This window comes from Phocoena phocoena, chromosome 15 (assembly GCF_963924675.1).
Source record: "Phocoena phocoena chromosome 15, mPhoPho1.1, whole genome shotgun sequence".
In the NCBI taxonomy this organism is placed as follows: domain Eukaryota; kingdom Metazoa; phylum Chordata; class Mammalia; order Artiodactyla; family Phocoenidae; genus Phocoena; species Phocoena phocoena.
The window spans coordinates 1,358,126-1,376,686 of record NC_089233.1 but is presented as its reverse complement, the minus strand read 5'-3'; the positions used below and the strand labels follow the sequence as shown (position 1 = coordinate 1,376,686).

The window sequence follows — 18,561 nt, the reverse complement described above, 5'->3', positions numbered from 1 at the left end:
TGACTCTCAGGAATAAAGTTAAGAACGTCCCTGTACACGTGTGTTGGAGGACATGCGTACTTCTGTATCTTGAGCACACCAGAGGCCCGGCCCGGCCGCATGTCCATCCTGATGAGAAGCTGCCGGTTGCCCATCCACCAGCCCCAGGGGTTCCGGTGCTCGCGTCCCTGCGGCATTTGGGGTTGTCTGTCTTCCAGCCCCCGGGTAGGCGTCCAGTGGTGTCTCCTTGCGATTCTCCCATGCATTTTCCTGTTAGCTTGTTGGGCATTCAGAGCACGGCTTTTGTCAAGTGCTCTCAGTGTAGCTGTTAATTACATATTTTTCTGTCTATTCGTTCATAATCTTTATCCATTTATTCTGTCTTTTTAAAAATTAATTTTTAGAGAAGCTTTTAATAGCTTAAGGAAATTAGCCCTTTGTCTGAAAATAAGGTTTCCCAGTTTGACATTTCCCTTCTATTCGGTTGTAAAGCTTTTCTTCCAGACACTCATTTTTATTTTTTTCTAGCTGAACACGTGAGCCTCTGCTTTTAGTGCTTCTGTTTTGTTTTTGTATGAATGTGGAAGAGACTTTTCTCTTTCCTAAGTCATCAGAATTTTTTCCTGTATTGTCCTCTCTCATGATTTTATGTTGAAAACCTTTGATCCACCGAGACTGACTTTTGATAGGAGCTATGAAGTAGGGTTTCACTTTGTTTTTTCCGGAGAGCTTCCCGGTTGTCCCGATGGGACTTTCTAATGACCACGTCTCCTCTAAGCCCATTTCCTACACGGATTTGAGTCTACACTAGGATTTTCAGTTCCATTTCACTGTTTTGACGTGTGATAACACCACCATGCTTTAGTTATTGTAGCTACAGCTGTGTTCTAATTACCCAGGCCGCCAGGTCCTTCTTTTTACATTCTAAACATACTGAGTCCGCCCAGAGCCGGCGCTGGCCGGTGCTCGGCCCGCCGTCAGCAGGTGGGCCTGCGGGCTGCCCCCTCCCCTCAGAGAGCAGAGGGCAGCACGATCGTCGTCCGCAGCGGTGGGCAGGCTGGCGGGGGTCAGGTTCCTTCACTTCCTTTCCTCGGGCTCCATCACGGGACAGAGTGAGAGCCGCGCTGAGGGGTGTGACTCCTTGGAGACGCCCGGCGGCCTCTGGCATCCTCGTGCGTCAGCCCCCCGGCCTCTGCGGCCGAGAGAGAGCAGAAGTGGAATCGCTCCCGTCTCCCCGTGGACGTTCCCGGTGAGCAGGGGTGTATGTGCGTGTGCACCGTGCTGGGTCAGGTCAGCAGTGCTTCAGAAGCACACTGGCCGGAGTGGGGGCACGGCGTCCTGGCATCTCGGTGCCCCTCCCGGGGCACCCACCCACCCTGGGAAGCCTGACAGCGGCCACTGCTGCCAGTGTGTGCTCTCAGGGGCGTCCCTCTTTCCAGTGTCCACAGGTCTGAGCGGTCTGGGCCCTGGGCCCCGCTACAGCTGGCGGAGGCTGGCGGGCGCACCGCCCTCTCCTGCTGCAGCACACGGCCTGTGCATCTCCTGGCCCTCGGGTGCCCTGGTCTCTTGGTCGGGCGTCTGTTTGGCTCCTTGTTCGTTCAGAACGGATCTGCTGCCCCTCCTGGGTGTTGGGTGCTCTGCCGGGACCTTGTGTGGCCATTGCCCTCCTGCACACACCGTCTGATGGGACGGAGATGGTGGCGCGTTGCATGGTGTGCTGTGGCGGAAGGAAGCTGAGGCACTGGGGCGGCGTCTGCGCCTGGAGGGGGGCTGGGCAGGTGGCAGGGTCACGCGGGGAGGCATCTCTCAGAGGAGACCTGAAGGGACAGTGGAAGGTGCGGCGGAGAGACCAGTAGGGAAGAGAAGGGAGGCAGGCCCTGGAGGTGGGGCTGCAGGCAGGTCTGTGCCCTCCTGAGGGAGGCTCGGTCTGGGGGAGCGGCCGCGTGGTGACTGTGCCCCCAGCTGATATTCCTCCTCTCCTCCACGCTCAGCCGTGGAAGGTCCAGGGTGGCAGCAGGCCAGGGGAAGGCCTGCGGGGAGGGGCAGGTGTGGTCCAGCCTGCCTAGGCCGGCCCTCCTGATCGCTGCCTGGAAGCTGGGGTACAGTTGGGATCTTCCTTCTGTAAGATGCTTCCTGAGCACTTCCTGTTATCATTTAAATGGGACTTTTTCTACTCCTGTAATGAAGTTTGGGCTCAGCCAGAGCCAGGCTCCTTGCTTGTGTGGCTGTGTGGCTTTGGGATGCTAATCTCATTGACAGATGGCCACTTGGAAGTCCATTGCCTCTGGAGAATTTGTGTGGAGAGAAGCACTTTTCTCTGTCACCGGCCTGTTTTCCCCTCTTGCGGAGTACTCTTTGCCCGCTGGGATTGCTGAACGGGGCGGTAGGCTCCCTCTGAAAGCCGGTGGCCCTGTGTGCATGGGAGGGGCTCTTGGGGAAGGGGGTGACGCGCCGCTCTCAACTTGGCGGCTCTTCCTCGGCATCTGCGGGGCGCCGCAGGGTGTAAGTGCAGACGGTGCCGCACTGCCCTCCCGGAAGCACAGGAGAGAAACCCTGTTTGTCGCCTCCACTCCCGCGGACTGCGTCTCCCGGGGCACGCGCGCGACAAGCCCCACACAGGCCAGCGCTTCTGGGTCTCTGCCCCACCACCCCACCGCCCCTGCCACGAAGGTGGATCCTCTGAGTCAGACTTTTCTAGGAAATCAAAGTATAGCCCTGGCATCCGCGGGCTGAGTAGCTTTCAGAGGAGCCGACATGCAGGTGAGGGAGGGCTCTTCCCTAGTTTACCTGAGCGTCGCTTCATCTCCGCCACGCCCGCAGCCTAGCTCACATCCACCTACTCTGAATGCAGAGCTGCGATGGGTCCTTTGTGTACCTGTCTCCTTGAGTTTGTGTAAGAAGCTCAGGAGGCAGGGATTTCTGTCCCGATTTGTAGGCGAGGACATTTAGGCATGGAGACACCCGTAGAACGCTCCACCCGACAGCCAAACGCACGTTCTTCTCCAGCTCACGGGGAGCGCTGTCCGGGACAGAGCGTATGTCAGGCCACGAAACATGCCTCATTTAAAATGGTCAGAAGCATACAAAGTACATTCTCCTACCACAGTGGAATAAAACTGACAGACTTTTAGCTAGACTAGCGAAACAAACACGAGAGACGCCTCTTATTAGTAAAATCGGGAGTGGAAGTGGCCTCACGTAAATATGAAGAACTATGTTAAGAGAATGTTACGAGCTGCTGTTTGCCAGCAAAATAGGTAATCTGGATAAAATGGACAAATTCCTAGAAATGCACGAAGTATCCAAACTGACTCAAAAGAAATGGAAAATCTGAATAGACCCATAGTAGGTGATGAGCAACCAGAATATTTCCAACAAAGCTTCCCCGTGAATTTTACCTGCATTTATAGAAGGAACTAACTCCCAAAAGTAGAAGATGAAGAATCACTTCCTAATTTATTTTATGGTGCTGAGGTAACTCCAAAAGAATAAATGTGGGACTTCCCTGGTGGCGCAGTGGTTGGGAGTCCACCTCCCAATGCAGGGGACGCGGGTTCGAGCCCTGGTCCGGGAAGATCCCACATGCCGCAGAGCAGCTAACCCTGTGCGCCACAACTGCTGAGCCTGTGTGCCCTCAACTACTGAAGCCCGCGCGCCTAGAGCCCGTGCTTCGCAACAAGAGAAGCCACCATGATGAGAGGCCCATGCACTGCAATGAAGAGCGGCCCCCACTAGCCGCAACTAGAGAAAGCCCGTGAGCAACAACGAAGACCCAACGCAGCCAAAACTCAATCAATTAATTAATTAAAAAGAATAAATTTGGATCCCTGCCTTAAACTGTATGCAAAAAGGAACTCGGATGGATCAAAGACTCAGATGCAAGAACTAAAACTATAAAGCTCTTAGAAGAGACATTGGTGTCATAGATCTTTGTGACCTTGGGTTAGGGGGTAATGGTTTCTAAAATACGATACCAAGCAAAAATATACACAAGTATCTTCATGCGCAAGCAAAAAAAAAAAAAAGATCAGTAAAATGGACTTCATTGAAATAGAAAACTTAAATTCATCAAAGGACACCATCAAGAAATTGAAAATTCAACCCACATAAGGGAGAAAATATTTGCAAAGTATCTGATAATGGCCCGGTATCCAGAATACATAAAGAATTCTCACAACAGAACATCAAGGAAACAACCTGATTAAAAAATGGACAAAGTACTTGAATAGACATGTCTCCAAAAAAGATAAATGAATGGCCGATAAGGACGTGAAAAGATGCTCAGTATCACTAGTCCTTAGAGAAACGGGGCTCAAAGCCATGAGATATCACCTCTCACCCTTTAGGGTGACTGCTTTCAAAAACATAGAAAACAAGTATTGGTGAGGGGGTAGAGATTGCCACCCTTGTGCGCGGCTGGTGGGGTGCAAAATTTGTGGATGCTGTGGAAGCCAGGGTGGCTGGAGCAGATGTCTGCACACCCTCAGCAGCATTATTCACAGTGGTCGAGAGCTGGAGGCAGCCCAGTGTCCCTCGAGGGGTGAGGGTGAGTGTAAAGCCTGGGCCGTCCGCACGCTGGGTGAGTGGACAAATAAAACGTGGTCCCTCCGCGCGGTGGAATATCACTTATCCTTTAGAAGGAAGGCAGTTCAGACGCCTGCTGCAACATGGATGAACCTTGAAGACATGACGCTCGGTGAAATAAGCCAGTCAGAAAAGGACAGATATGATTTCACTTCTGTGAGGTCCCTAGAGGAGCCCAGTCCATAAAGACAGAGTAAGGGGGGGGGGTGCCAGGGGCTGGGGTTCTTAATGGGGACAGCATTTCAGTTTGGGGGAGATGAGTTCTCGGATGGATGGTGCTGATGGTTGTGCTACAGTGTGAATGTACTAATGCCACTTGTTTGGGTGCTGAGAAATGGTTAAAATGTTATGTATATTTTACCACAGAAAGGGCAAAGGACTTAAGTAGACATTGCTACAAATGTTTAAGAAGCACACGAAGGACATTAAAACTACGCTGAGACGCCCCTTTACACCCACTAGGATGGCTAGCGTGATAACGATACGTCATACGTAACAATAAAGTTGCACATATAATTGTATGTCATTGTACAATACAATACTTTTTGTAATAATAATTTTAAAGATGGAAAATAAAGAGTATTGGGTGAGGATGTGGAGAAATTGGAACCCTCACAGGTTATCGGTAGGAATGTAAAATGGTGCAGCCACTGTGGAAAACAGTCCAGCAGCTCCTCAGAAGGTTAAACGCAGAGTTAATATGACCCAGCAGTTCCACTCCTAGTTATGTACCCAGGAGAACTGAGAACATACGTTCACACAAAAACCTGCGTTTGAGTGTTCATAGCACCATTATTCACAACAGCCAAAAGGTGGAAAGAATCCAAACGCCCAGCAACCGATGAATAAACAAGCTGTGGTCCATCCACCCAGTGGCACATTGCTCGTCCACAAGAGAGATGGAGCAGTGGTACGCGGTAAAGTAGGACGGACCTCGGAAACATGGTCCATCCGTCCAGTGGCACATTGCTCGTCCACAAGAGAGATGGAGCAGTGGTACGCGGTGAAGTGGGACGGACCTCGGAGACATCATGCTGATTGAAAGAAGCCAGTTGGAGAGGGCCACGTAGTGTATGATTCCAGTAAGACGAAATGTCCAAAGTGGGCAAATTCATAGGCACAGAAAGTAGGTTAGTTGGATCCAGCCGCTGAGGCGGGTGGGAATGGAGAGTGACTGCTGATGGGACAGACAGGGCCTCCGCCTGGGGTGATGAAAATCTTCTTGAATTAGTGTCGATGTTTGGACAGCATTGCACATATACTGAAGAGGACTGAATTGTTCACTTTAAAATGGTATAACGGTAAATTTTATCTAAATTTTGTCTCAATTAAAAATGAGTCAGTTCTTCAACGGATGGTTTTGTAATGTTAACGCCTGAGAACCAAGTGAGGCTCAGTGAGCAGGTGCTCTCAAAGTAACCTCATTTCCTTCAGTGTGAATGGGGCGGGCGGGGGGCAGGGGTGGGCTGGCGCCTAGGAGGTCCTCTGGCCCCAGGCACGTGGTGGGTGTCGACGGCAGTCTGAGCTCCGTGTGGGGACTCAGGCCGCCCGCTCGGGCTCCGCGAGGCTCCTTCCCTCCCGTGTGAGCCAGCTTCTCGGTAGTCGCCATCTCTCCCTGCCATCTCCCACTTGTACAGTTTTACCGTAAAGAGGTCATTTCAGAGAAAGTGGTCTTTCCGTCAGAAGCTCTCAGTATCTGCCACACGGGGTCACATTCATGATGAACCCAGGCCACACAGGAAACCGGCGAGGGGATCATCTTGTCTGCTGGCGGGTCTCTGATAGGGAGGTCTCGTCGTTTAAGTGGTCTGTGGGCAAGGCAAGGGGGTTTCAACCCTCCGTCTGCGCTTGGTAGCACTGGCTTGTCTCCTTCCCAGCTCTGGGGCAGCAGGGCAGCGGGGGCCTGAGGCTCCACGTGGCCTCGTGCTGTCGGGGCCGAGCCCTGTGAGTGAGGAGGACATCCGGGGGACGGATGGGGGTGAAGCCGCACACACGGTGGAGGGTGGGCAGCTGGCAGAGCCTGGGCAGCCCACACCCCCGGCACGTCCCAGGACACCGTCTGTCCTGCGTGAGCTCCTTGAAGCCGGTCACCATTGTCTCCTTTGCCTGGATTGGTGACTGACACACAGGAGGCGCTCGATTCACATTGATTGGCCACAGAAGCAGGGAACCCGTGGCTGCGAACGTGAGCCGGTGCTCGTGACCAGCGTAGGGTCATGACGGAGAGATCTGAGCTCAAACTCCCACTGTCTCACTGACTTGCCTCCAGAACCCGGGCGTCCCGTGTCCAGCGGGGCTGACGACGGGACTTAGCTTGTCCAGGTGGGCAGTGTTAAACAGGCGTGAGTGTAACTGGGGGAGGATGGCGGTGTTTGCTGGATGCTGCTGGCCCCGACGGCGACACAGTGAAGGTCTCTCGTCCCATCTCCCAAGGGTCCCAGCGTGCATCCCACCCTTGCCGGGTCCTGTTTGTGTGTTTCGGCTCCTCCTCTTTCTGCTCCGAGTCTGACGATGGCAGTGGTGGCCTCCCGTGTCACCTGGGGTCCGACGACAGGAAGCCGGGGCGCACCTATGCGCAGGCGTGGGGTAGATTCCGGTGTCTTGTTCTCAGGAAGCGATGCGCCGGTGGGCGGGAGGGTGAGCAGCCGTGGCGGCCACGACAGTGGCTCGGGAAGTCTGCTGTCCGTGCTGCGTTTGCTGTGCCTGATCTGCTCGCCAGCAGACGGGCCATCCTGGTATCAGCGCCGCGGTGGCCCCGGCAGCCGCCACGCACACGGCCCTCTGTGCGGCTCTGTTGGCGGGAGACACCGCCCACGGACGCCGCTGGAGACGGCGCTGCCTTCCCGCTTGTCACCATGCCCGGCTTGCCTGGGGACCCGAGGCTGCTCCCGGGACCTGAAGGTCACGGGCTTCTCCCCCGTGCTTGGCGGTGGGGCCATGTGACATGCTTGGCGCTGCTGTGGCCGTCCCCGTAGCTGGCTAGGCTCCCTTTCTCCTCCAGAAATTTCAGAGAACTAAATCAGTATTTGTAATCACAGCAGACCTTTGCTTTTCTGTGCCCTCTATTCACACACTTCCGGACCTGTTCTCTGAATCGCTGACCAGAGTCTTCTGAACTTTGTTGAATTTCCACAGCTGCTCTGTTGCTCCTGTCCTGCCCAGCGCTGTTCACTCAAAATGCCCTGTCGGATGTACAGACTTACCAACTTCCAAAGAGAAGTAGAATTACCGCATGGATGTCAGTGTCCCTGAAGTGTTCTTTCCCCGAAGTCGGGTCTGCGTGGAAAACCAGACCTCAGCTGGTTTGGGGCCCTCATGGAGTCACTAGGCTGGGGATGGGGAACCCCGCGCGGCCTGGCTGACTGGTGGGCGGGCGGGTGTGGGTTTCGCCCTGTGCCGCAGAGTCTTCATGGTTTTCTGTTGCCTTTCCTTGAACGCCATGTGGTGTTCGCTTCGTACCATAAACTGGCCATTTCAGCGGGGAGGCACCCCCCTCAGCATCGCCACCTACCTTGTGCTTTTCTGCCCTTCAGACTTGACACCCACTCTTGGTGCTCGCCCGGGGCCTCTGGGTGACACCTCTTCCAGGGAGCACCCCGTGCCCTTCCCACCTGGCCTCCCTTCAAGCCACTCCGGGGGCCACAGCCCTGCCTTGTCACTAAATAAACTGCAGAGATTCCCTGGAACCCCCGTCAGCAGTCCATAAGAAGGTACCCACAGCAAAAATGACTGGAAGATTGGGCGCGGAGGGCCTGCCACATGTCGGGGAGTCTCTTAGTTTCTTAACAAAGTGCCTTTTTCTGAGGAATCTTGAGGAGAAACCGTCAGTGTCCTCGGGTCCCCGTTCCGCACTGGCAAGTGGTGGAGGGCGAACGTGAGCCCAGCTGTGGCTGCCGCCTCTGCAGCCCCGGCCGCAGCTGCCCCCGATGGCCGCCACCACCCAGACCCGCTTTGGTGCGCCTGGCAGCACGTGCGAGGTGAGGTCAGGAGCCCGGCCCCTTCCTGTGGTGTGAGCAGAGCAGTGAGCGCGCTCCAGCTTCCCCGACAGGACCAGCCCTGCCTCGTAAAGGTCGTTTCTGTCTTAGTCGCTCTTCAAGTTCAAGAGGAAATAAACTGAGTAGAGCTGGCCTTTCTCCAGGCAAGTGTCAACCCCCGGGGCCCCCGCGCCTCTGGGGGACGAAGTGGGTCCGTGAGTGAGCAGCTCTGTGGACATGGCAAGGCTGAGTGGATGCTTGGCTAAAACAATGCAGGAGGAGCTGGTAACTTAAGTTTTCTCCTTTCGGTACGGAAGTGCCTTAGAGGCGTTGATGAGAGCGGCAGCGTTTAGAGGGTGTGTGGCCATGCTTGCCTGGTGTCACCTGCGTGGAGGGATGGCTCCTCCCCCGGGGGAGCCCCCGTGGCTGCGTGCCTGGTGGAGGCTCCTCTTTCGGTGGGGACAGCGGCGCTGCAGGGCGTAGTGGATGTCAGCGTGCCGTGAAGGCGCCTCACCCAGCGGGCTGTTGATTTCTTGTGCTCTGGTTGAGGACAGCAACGTCGATGGGAAAGTAAACAGGTGGAATGGGCTTTGTTACCCAGGAGAAGGACCGTCGCGGGCACAGGTGTGGATCGAAGGCGTGGAGGGCGCTGCTGGCGAAGGTCTGCACGTTGGGACCCTCAGCGCCAGCGTTGCTGATTGGGCTCTCGGGCGACTCGGGGGGACGGGGTGAGCTTGGGCCGTTTCACCTTTACCGCTGGCCAAGTTCACAGGCGCCGTTGGAACTCGCCCACCTGTCCCACCCCTGCGGCCTGGTCCTGCCCTTTGACCTCCTGCCCTTGCTTGGGCCGGGCGGTGCTCAGCTCCGTGCCCGCCCGGCTTGGCTGTCCTTCTAAGGCAGCCGTGTTCCTTCCCTTCCCTCCAGCTTCCTGTATCCGCTGTGCCGTGTTTTATTCTTCTCCTGTGCTGGACGGTGAATTCCTTGAGCACAGGAGGTGTGATCTTGTAAAAATCTTTTTCTTTTTGTCTTGTTTTTATATCCAGCTAAGCCCAACGCTGGATCCACAGGGCGCTCAGGAGAGCAGAGGCCTGAGCCCCAGCATGTCAGCCTGCCCTCGCCCGGCTCCTGGGCGCTCGCCGGGCCCTGCTCCTGCGAGGAGCTCGAGGACATGCAGGGTGTAGCTCGTTTGCTTTGCTCATCCTGTAGAGCCTGATTCTTGGTGATCATTCCGTATCTAAAGGGCTGCGTTTGAGCTTGAGGTTCGGTTCCGTGCCCCTGGGAGGAGGTGAAGTCCAGCACTGACGGAGGGCCCTCCACGGGCACGTGCGTGGCAGCGTCACCCCACCCCGCCTGCGTGTGGGGACCACCTCCAGGCGTCCTCAGGGCTGCTTCCACCATGTGCTCCCAGCCGCGGGGCCCTCCTTGGTCTCTCGGGGCGATGCAGTGGTGGAAGGTCCTGACCTGGGGTCGTGACGGGGACCCCATCTGGAGCTGGGCCATCAGAAGTCACAGGCGTGCCCCGCAGTGGGACCTACTCTGTGTCCCTGCCCCCCCCCCGCCCCCCCTCGGGCACCTCTTGTCGGCACCGAGCGCCACGGTCAAGGCCCTTTGCGTCCGCGTCCCCCCGCGGGGAAGGGGCTGCTGTGCTGCCTTCCGCTCTCGCAGCTGGAGCTGCGGCTCTGGGGCACCGTGTCCAGGTGCCGCTCTCGCTGCCGCGTCCCCTTCCGTGTCCCTCCTGTGGCTTGTCCGTGCTTCGTGGGTGTGGAAGTCCAGGCCTCCAGAGGGACAGGTCTCTGAGGGCTGGGCCTGGAGCCGACGTATCCTCGCTGCCCGGTCTGCTGCCTTCTCGTCAACACCACGACTGGCCAGGTGTAAAGGCGGACGCTTCTGGAGGCCCCAGACTGCCCGCCTCTTGGTTTTTGACCCTCCCTGCCTTGGAGCGCAGACCGCATTCTGGCTTAGCGTTTGGTACTTGAGGCTCAGTACCTGGGACCGGTGGCTCAGTGCTTGGTCCCTGAGGTGGACTGCTTAGTACTGGGCACCCAAGGTATGGTGCTCAGGACTTGAGGCTCAGTATTCAGTGCCGCTGCCTGGACCGGGCCCTGGAGCGTCCCTCCGGAGCGGTTTTAAGCATGTGTTCAGCCATGGTACCCTGTTACGGGGCTTCTCTGGGTGTTTGAAGCTTGTTTACTTTTTCACATCCCGACCTCGTCTGTCCCGGACCTCTTTGCACCCCTCGGGACCCCTCAGTGAGGTGCACGTGAATGCCCCCGGCCTGCACCCCGTGCTCCTGACCCCCTGGGGGTGGGGGTGGGTCTGCCTTGAGGCGTTTGCCATCCTTGACCCAGGGAGGGAGAGATGGGTGTGCTGCGGGGGCAGCCCGACTCTCAGCATCATTGGCCACGTGGAGTTCTGTGACCCTGGGACGGCCACTTGCCTGCCACCCCCAGCTGAAGCAGGAGGGGGAGTCGGGTGGGAAATGGGCAAGAGCACCGGGCCTGCTGTTTTGTGGGCTCTTCCTCACCTCCCTCGTGCCCACGCAGCCTGGCTTCAGAACCACCCTGGGCAGATCCATGGACGTCGCTGCCACGGGGGGCCTGGAGGCTGTGGCGTCTGTTCAGACCAGAAACAGGAGGATCCCTGGGCTCCGGATGTGAGAGGGTGGGGCGCAGTGTGAGGGGACAGTGCATTGGCTGGCGCTCGTCTCGTTGGTAAGGGGTCCTGTGTCAGCAGTGCCCGGGGCCAGCCAGGCTGCTACGAGCTTCTGTGCCGTTAGCTCCACTTGGCGGGGCGGGGAGGGGACCGACCACCAGTGGGAGGAGGCCTTTCCGGACCTTACACCAGGCAGAGCGCAGCGACAGGCAGCCCATAGTAAATAGTTCTGCCTTCTCAGGCCACAGAATCTCTGGACAGGAAGGCAGCCGTAGATGCCACGTGAGGAGCGGGTCAGGCTGCGTTCCAGCCAAACTGTATTTCCAGAGTAGGCGGCGGACGGTTTGCCGAGCGCGGTGTAGAAGGTCCCTCTCCCTGGGTCCGGCTTGGCTGTCCCGTCTGCGGGCCATGTTCCGGACCCGCATCCTCAGGGATGCTGTGGGGCTTAGTGAGATGGTGCACGTGAGAGGTCAGAAGGTCACCTCCGCTGCAGGGGGCGTCTGCGCCACCTGAGCGACAGGTCACCTTAGTTAGCATCCACCGTCCTCCCCCTGGGTTGTGCTGGGTTGTGCTGAGAGCCGGAGCTCGAGGGTCCAGGGCAGCTGCTCTGCGGGATCTGAGGGGCCGACTTGCCCTCTGCTGCCTGCTGTGTCTGCGTCCTGAGTCCCGGGGGCCCCCTGGGGTGGGCTGAGGGCATCCTGCCGTGAGCCTGGCACCCAGCACTGGGCTGCTCCTGCCGGCCTCACTTGGGCTCCCCACCCCGGAATTTGGAGTCAGCCCCACCCACCCGTGCGGTTACAGGTTGGTAACGGATCAGCAAAATTGGATTATTCATTATGGTTGGGCTTGAATTGAAATTGCAAAGGGTAATTTTCCTCCTCACATTTCAAGGTCAGATGAGAGTATTAGCTGTGCGGCCTCTGTTTATCTGGGAATGCAGGTGGAATCTGGCGATTCGCACTGATGAGATGTTGGGAGTTGGGCGGAGGAGAGGTGGCGGGGAGGCCCGCTGCAGCCCCCAGGCTGCCCCTCGCCGTTCCTTTGATTGGTAATTACTTCATCCTTTGCCTTTTTCATTCTCTGGTTTTGTTTCCACTGTTTGGATTTTTGATTTTTTTCTGAGAAATGTGTAATGACACCTGGAGGCATTTAGGATTGGAATTAGATGCTGTACGTGAAGACGGCTGTGTGCCAACGCCGGGCCTGGGCGTCCGGGGTGACGGGCGAGGCTCACGGCTCCTCTCCTAGGTGGCCCCTCCTGAGTCTGAGCAGGACCCAGAACGGAGGGGCTGCCCACCTCCTGTCTCCCTGGTCCCCTTCCTTCTCAGCACACATGCCAAAGCTACCCCTTGACCAGACTGATGGAGCCCAAGACCTGATCTCAGCCGTTGGTCCAGGCTGGCCGTGCGGTGAGAGGGTGCCCACGTGTGTAGTCGGGGCTCTGGTCTGAGTAAGAGCCTGGCTTGCGTCCATCGGCTGTGTGTGCCCCGTCCGGGGATAGGGATATGGTAGCAATACCCTTCCCGCTCGGGTTGTGTGGGCACTCAGCAGGACCCAGGGGTGCACGAGCGTGCTGGGCACCACGGAGCTCCCCGCTCCTGATCTCTGCTTTCTTCTCTAGTCCCGTGTGAAGCTTCAGAAAAGGAAACGGTGGCACGGATCTCAACCAGCTCTTTTTCAAGGCGGTCTCTCCCTGGACGCGGCTTCTCTACTTAGCTGGATGCAGACGGTGGGTCATCCCGCTGCACCCCGTTAAGGCAGCAGCACGGGGCCTTCACCGTGTGCACACTTGGCATGTGCTTTGCGCTCTGCACGTGCCTTGTGAGTGTCCCCGCCACCCTGTTAGGCAGATGGCAGTGGCTTTCCTTTCATTGCTGAGGAAATGGAGGTTCAGAGAGTCTTCTGAAGCACCTGACCTCCGGCTCTGGTGAATCTCTGTCCAGGGGAGTCAGGGCTGCAGTTGCTAGTTTCCCTCCAGAAGCAGCGGTGGGTTTCCGCGCCCGTGATTGCGCTGCCCCTGGGACACACCCAGGCTCTGCGTGGCAGGAGCCTCTCTGGGCAGGGGCGTGGCGGTGGGAGCGGCGTGGCTTGGCACCGACCCCCACCATCTGGGAGAGTATTTCCGAAACCAGTACCTGGCTCCATCTGACCGTCCGCCCTGCCCTGCTGAGCTGCCGCGTGGCTCCAGGCCAGGCCCGTGGACACGGCGGGTGTGGCTCCCTGCAGCGGAGTGAAGCTGGTTCTGGCCTTGGCCTGGGTGTCCTTCGAATGCAGGAGGCTGTGGAGTGGTTAAAGGGGAGTCTTGTGACGGGTGAGGTTTGTGTGTTCAGTCAGGAGGGGTGATGGGTGAGCAGGCGGTGGGGGCCCGTGAGGAGGGGCGGCCTGGACCAGGTCTGGGGGTGCAGACGCGGGGAGCCTGTGCTCAGCGTGCGTGGGGCTGTCAGGTCTGCGGAGCCCTGGTGGAAGGGAAGGGGGACTCTCGAGGGTGAGTCCGGGGCTCAGCATGCATGGCTGTCAGTGGTGACGCTTGGGGGCAGGGGTGGGGGAGTGGGGCAGGAGCAGACCCCCGGAGGTCGGGGGCAGCATCCAGCCCTCCCTCCCTGGTGGGGTCCTGTCCTTCCCTCCGTGCGGAGCCCCCACCGCCGGGTTCCTTCAGGCCCACCTGTTCCCTGTGCTGATCTGGGTGGGTTCTCGTCGTCTCGAGACCCCATTCGGACACTGACCCTTGCTGGTCTGTATCTGCAGCAGCTCCCTTAGAGGGTCTTTGCTCCAGAAGCGCTTCTGTGTTGGTGGTGGCCCTGCCCGTCCTTGGCCTGTGGCCCACGCCCACCCTGGCCCCTCTTGTCTTGCCCGCAAGTGCGTCCTGCAAAGCGCCGAGATGAGGCACGGCTGGGCGAGCACGCGGGTCCCGGCTGCGGGCACCCTTGCTGCCGTTTTGGTGTCGTGCAGCTTCCCGGGCAGCCTTCAGGGCCGGAACGTGGTGGACCCACCAGAGGACCCGTGGGCTTCGTGCGGGATCGCGCGTGGGGCCTCCGCTCCCGCTGCTGGCGGCACGACCCCGCTTCCTTAGAAAACCACCAGGGCCTGTGCTCAGGGTGCTGTGGGGAGAATTTTGGGAAGCGAAGCCTTGATTGGAGGAGACTGGAGGTGCGGGTACGAGAGAGGCCGCGTGGCCCCTCCTTTGCCGGTCAGCGTGTGGTCTGCTGCTTTGCGGTGTCCCTCCATCCACTGTTTATCCTCCAGGCCACGGCTTCCGGAAGTAAGCCCCGAGTCTTAGCAGTGAGGAAATCTGCGTTGCGTGGGCACCCCCAGCGGTGCAGCGCCCCTGCCGCTTCCCTCCCGAGGAGGAGGCCAGCCTGTAGCTGAAGCCCTTCTGGCTGGAGGCCGGCCTCTCTCCAAGCAGCCCTTCCCATCCTCGGGTAGCTCTGAGAGCTGGCCACCTGGAGGCCAGCTGTGCATCCTGTGCCCTCTGTGCCCCTGCCCTGTCCTTCACAGCCAGCGAGTCCCAAGCGTCCTCACCGTGCCCTTGGACGCCCTGGCACACACGGCACTGCACCCCAGGGCTCCGTCTGGCTGGGTCTCATCCCTGCCGGTTTCTCCCCGCTTCACCTGCTGCCACAGGCTGTCTCGGCAGCCCTGCCCATCGAGCTGGTGGTGACCCTGCTCTCAGTCATGTCCCGAGTCCTGCGCGTGTGCCAGCCGCAGCCCCGTGTCGTGTCAGATCGGCCAGCCCTTGCCTGCCCTTTTCTGCTGTGCCCTGTCCTTTCCACGACCCTCCTTTTCACTCTCTCCACAGGCAGGCGTGGAGAATTTTCCGTCTCTGAGGCTTCCCTGAGGAGCCGTGGTGGCACCAAGGCCCGCTGCCCTCCTCCTCCGGGTGGCTCTGGGGCCGGCCTGTGAGCCCTCACGCCCCAGACACACACACACAGAGTCACCTACTTGGTGGTGGCTTGGCTTGTCCCGCCTGGTGGCCGGGGCACACGGGGCACAGAACTGGAGAGACTGGAGGTCGGGCACCGTGTCCTGGTCGGGGCGGAGGGGCCTCGACTCAGTGGCAGCCCCTGAGGCCTGGTCTCCCATCTGTGGGACGGGGATGCTTGGAGAGCACGTGTGTGGTGGGTTGAGCTCTGCTCCTCGGAGCCCAAGCGTGAGGGGGCTTTAGGGCCTTTGCAGAAGTGTGAATTAGATTTTGTTAGTATCATCCTAGTTTGCTGCTGAAGTGTAGCCACCAGGACTCAGCGTGCACGTGCAGTCACGTTCACGGCTTAACCCGCAGGGCCCCGGGCGGGTGACCGCGTGCCCTCGGGGAAGTACTCGTGGGCAGTCGTTGGAAGTAAAGGTCTTGCCTAGTGCCGTGTGTCCGCGTGAACGTCTCGAGCACATGTCGCCGACTGCAGGTTTGCTTGCCTCAGAGCTGTTCTTGGTTTGAACGTGGGCCCGGCCACGGCTGCCGGGTGTTTCCGCCCTCCATGCTGACCTTCCAGGCAAGACTGGGTGCCAGGCCCCCGGCCCACAGCAGCTCGGAGCGAGGGCTCCGCACAGCGGGGCGGTCCTTCCTGGGGTCGGTTGCCCCGCCCCGTCCGCGTGCTTCCTAGAGGAGCTGGCCAGCCCTTTGGGCCTCCTGCCCCGCAGGCGAGTGTCACGGCACGCCCCTTGGCACCGGGATGCTGCGGTGGCGGCTGGAGGTGCGGAGCGAGGCCAGGGCAGAACCGCGCTGAGCGAGAGAAGGTCGTTCAGGTGTTGCCTGCAGCTTCGCAGCGTGCGTGTCCTTTCATCCTTCCTTGAAAGTAGATCTCCTTAGGCTGGGGCTTTTCTGATGAAGATGACATTGCAGTGGGCTGCAGCGGCCCGTCACAGCGCAGAGAGGGGTTCTCAAGAGCTCAGGCCTTACTTCCTTCCGCAGATGCCAGCTCAGAAAGGTACTGATGGACGAACGCCCTCTCCCCTGAGAACTGAGGGCTTCATTTTGAACTCCCAGAGGTTCACGGAAATGCCACTGACTTCAGGGTTCAACGTAAGCACGGAACCAGAGGTTTAGTTTTTTATGGGTTTTCTCCTCTCTACTTCACAAGGAAGGCCGCGATTGAACTAGAGGGCGTTCCGCAGGGAAGGGGCGGCCATGTGGTGCTGGCGCTCTGGGTCGGGCCTCCGCGGCTCGGGGACCCACAGGCCTCTGTTCGCAGAGCGGTGGCCGACGGGCCTGCGGCCCAGGCTGCAGGAGGCCCTCTCTGGAGAGGCTGACGTTGTGCTTCACCTCCCGGCACACGAGGACAGGGGAGGGCCGCCTGTCGGCAGGTGTTGTGAGAAACCACTTTGGGGCACTTCGGGGGGAGTTCTTGGAAACGTTAGAAAACCACACTCCTGTACAAGACCAGGCCCTGTTTCTGCCAGTTTGTCCACCCCTTGTCCCCCGAGGCCCGGCTGTTCACGGTCCCTCCTCTCCCGCCCCCCCAGGACGTCCACACCCTGCAGGGTCGTTCCCTTGAGCACACCCTGTGCTCTTGCCTGCTCTGCCGAGAACCTGTAGACCCAAGTCAGCGCCTCCTGGGCCGCCCCCTCCACCCGCGTTGTTCTGAGAGGTCCTGTCTCTGCTCTCCGTCTTTCCCCCTCCCGCTCTCTCCTGCCCTCTCCATGCGGCCCTTCCCGGTTGCTCTTCCTCCCCTTTCTGTCTGCGCCCTCTGACCCCTCCTGGCCCCTGGCGCACACCCAGCGGCTTCAGACCCCCTCGTGCTGCCCTCTGGGGCGGTGCGGTGCCCTCTCACGTAAACAGAGCCTCTGCCCTGCTCTGCTGTAGCCTCTGGGTCCTTCCCTGCTTTCCCTCCCTCCCAAGCTGATCACGTATTTGCCGCTTCTTGTCCGTCTTCTGCCCGTGGCAGTCCTGCACTCCAGCCTCCCTTTCCCAGCTCTGCTTTGCCAGCCGGCGCCCTTTGCGGCCCGCGCGGAGGGGTGCTGCCGGGAGAGCCGCAAGGCCGCGGGGAGGGAGGCCTGTGCTCAGTGCTTCTCCCGGAAGGGGGTTCCTGCCGCTCCCTTTGCTGCCCGTGGCGCGGGGCAGCCTTTGCCCTCCCAGCACCACCCACTCCGGCTGGTGCAGGCCCGACGGCAGTGGTGCCCCCGCAGAGGCGTGGGTCCCAGTGCTCTCGGTCTCCAGATGGAGCGATTTCAGGGGACCCCAGCTTCTCCCTGAAGCTATCCGGCGCCTTTCTCCTCTCTCACTCACCAGTGAGCCGCGCCCTGGGTTAAGCGTCTGCTGTACAGAACGCACGGCGTCCTTCCCGAGACCCGCACCGTTCAGAACGAGAGCCTGTGGGCTGGGGCCCGTGGTGCCGCTTGACCCCTGCTGTCTCTCCGGGGCTGGGCCGGTTTGTCACCGGGGCTCAGGAGAGTCAGAGCCGGGCTGCGGCGGCCCAGGCAGCGCTCTGTGGGCAGTGCCAGCAGCACCGCCTCCTGTAAGTTGCCCAGGTTGGTTATTTAGGTCTAGTCCAGCTTTAAAAAAAACTGAGTACTGATGGAACGTTAGGCCTCATGGCAGGCCTTGGAACTCGGGGTGACACGGGGCTGGTGAGCCTGAGGGTGGAGCGCCTCCACTGGAGACCCCAGGAGACCGCGGCCCGGGCCGAGCGCCACTCAGGCCAGCCTGCCAGGGGGCTGCCCTCCCAGGGCTGCTTGCTGGTGCCCGGGGTTGTGTGTCCTCTGCTGCATTGCTTCCCATCCTGGTTTCCTGAAGAGCATGTCGTGCGGGGAAGGACAGGTGGTTTTTCTAAGCGGGCAGGAGCTTTGCCCACCTGGGCCAAGCCCCAGGCCCCGAAAGGCTCGGTCGTCACCTGTGGGTGCTGCTGGACATGTGACTGGCACCGTGTCCTGCACGTGACATTCTTGTTCTTGCGACATCTTGGGCCTGGTGTGGGGCCTCGGGCCCACCCGCGTTTTAGGGGCCCACACCGTGAGCTGGCGGTGACAGGCTAGGTGCAGGTGAGGTGTGCCCTGGGCCAGGCCCCAGGGGTCGGGGTCTCCAGCTCTCTGCAGGTGGGCAGCAGTTACCCTGTGGCCTTCATACCTGCCCTCGGCGGGGAGACCTCCAGACCTCGGTGTGGGGACGTCGTGCTCCCGAAGCCGTGGGTCTCGGGGTCTGTCAGTTCCCACCAGGGCTGTCCCCAGAAAGCTTGTGCTCAGAGCAGCCCCGTCCCCTGCAAGCTGGCCTGGCTGCTGCCACCTGGCCTCGGCAGCTTGGACAAGGGAACCCGAGTTCCTCTGATTAAATCTCACGGCGGAGCGGTGATTCAAAACGCTGTGCACTTGCCCACCTGCAGTCGGTGATTCCAGAGTTGATCTCACAGTCCTTCGTTATTAAGTTGGCCCATGAATAGTTTTCAAT

General features: G+C 59.4%; 1 protein-coding gene across 1 annotated transcript in view; it reads left to right on the top strand.

Annotated features, from left to right (window-relative positions):
• The window catches only part of MAD1L1 (mitotic arrest deficient 1 like 1), a 311,511-nt gene that overhangs the window by 120,500 nt on the left and 172,450 nt on the right, over positions 1-18,561 (top strand). The window lies entirely within an intron of this gene.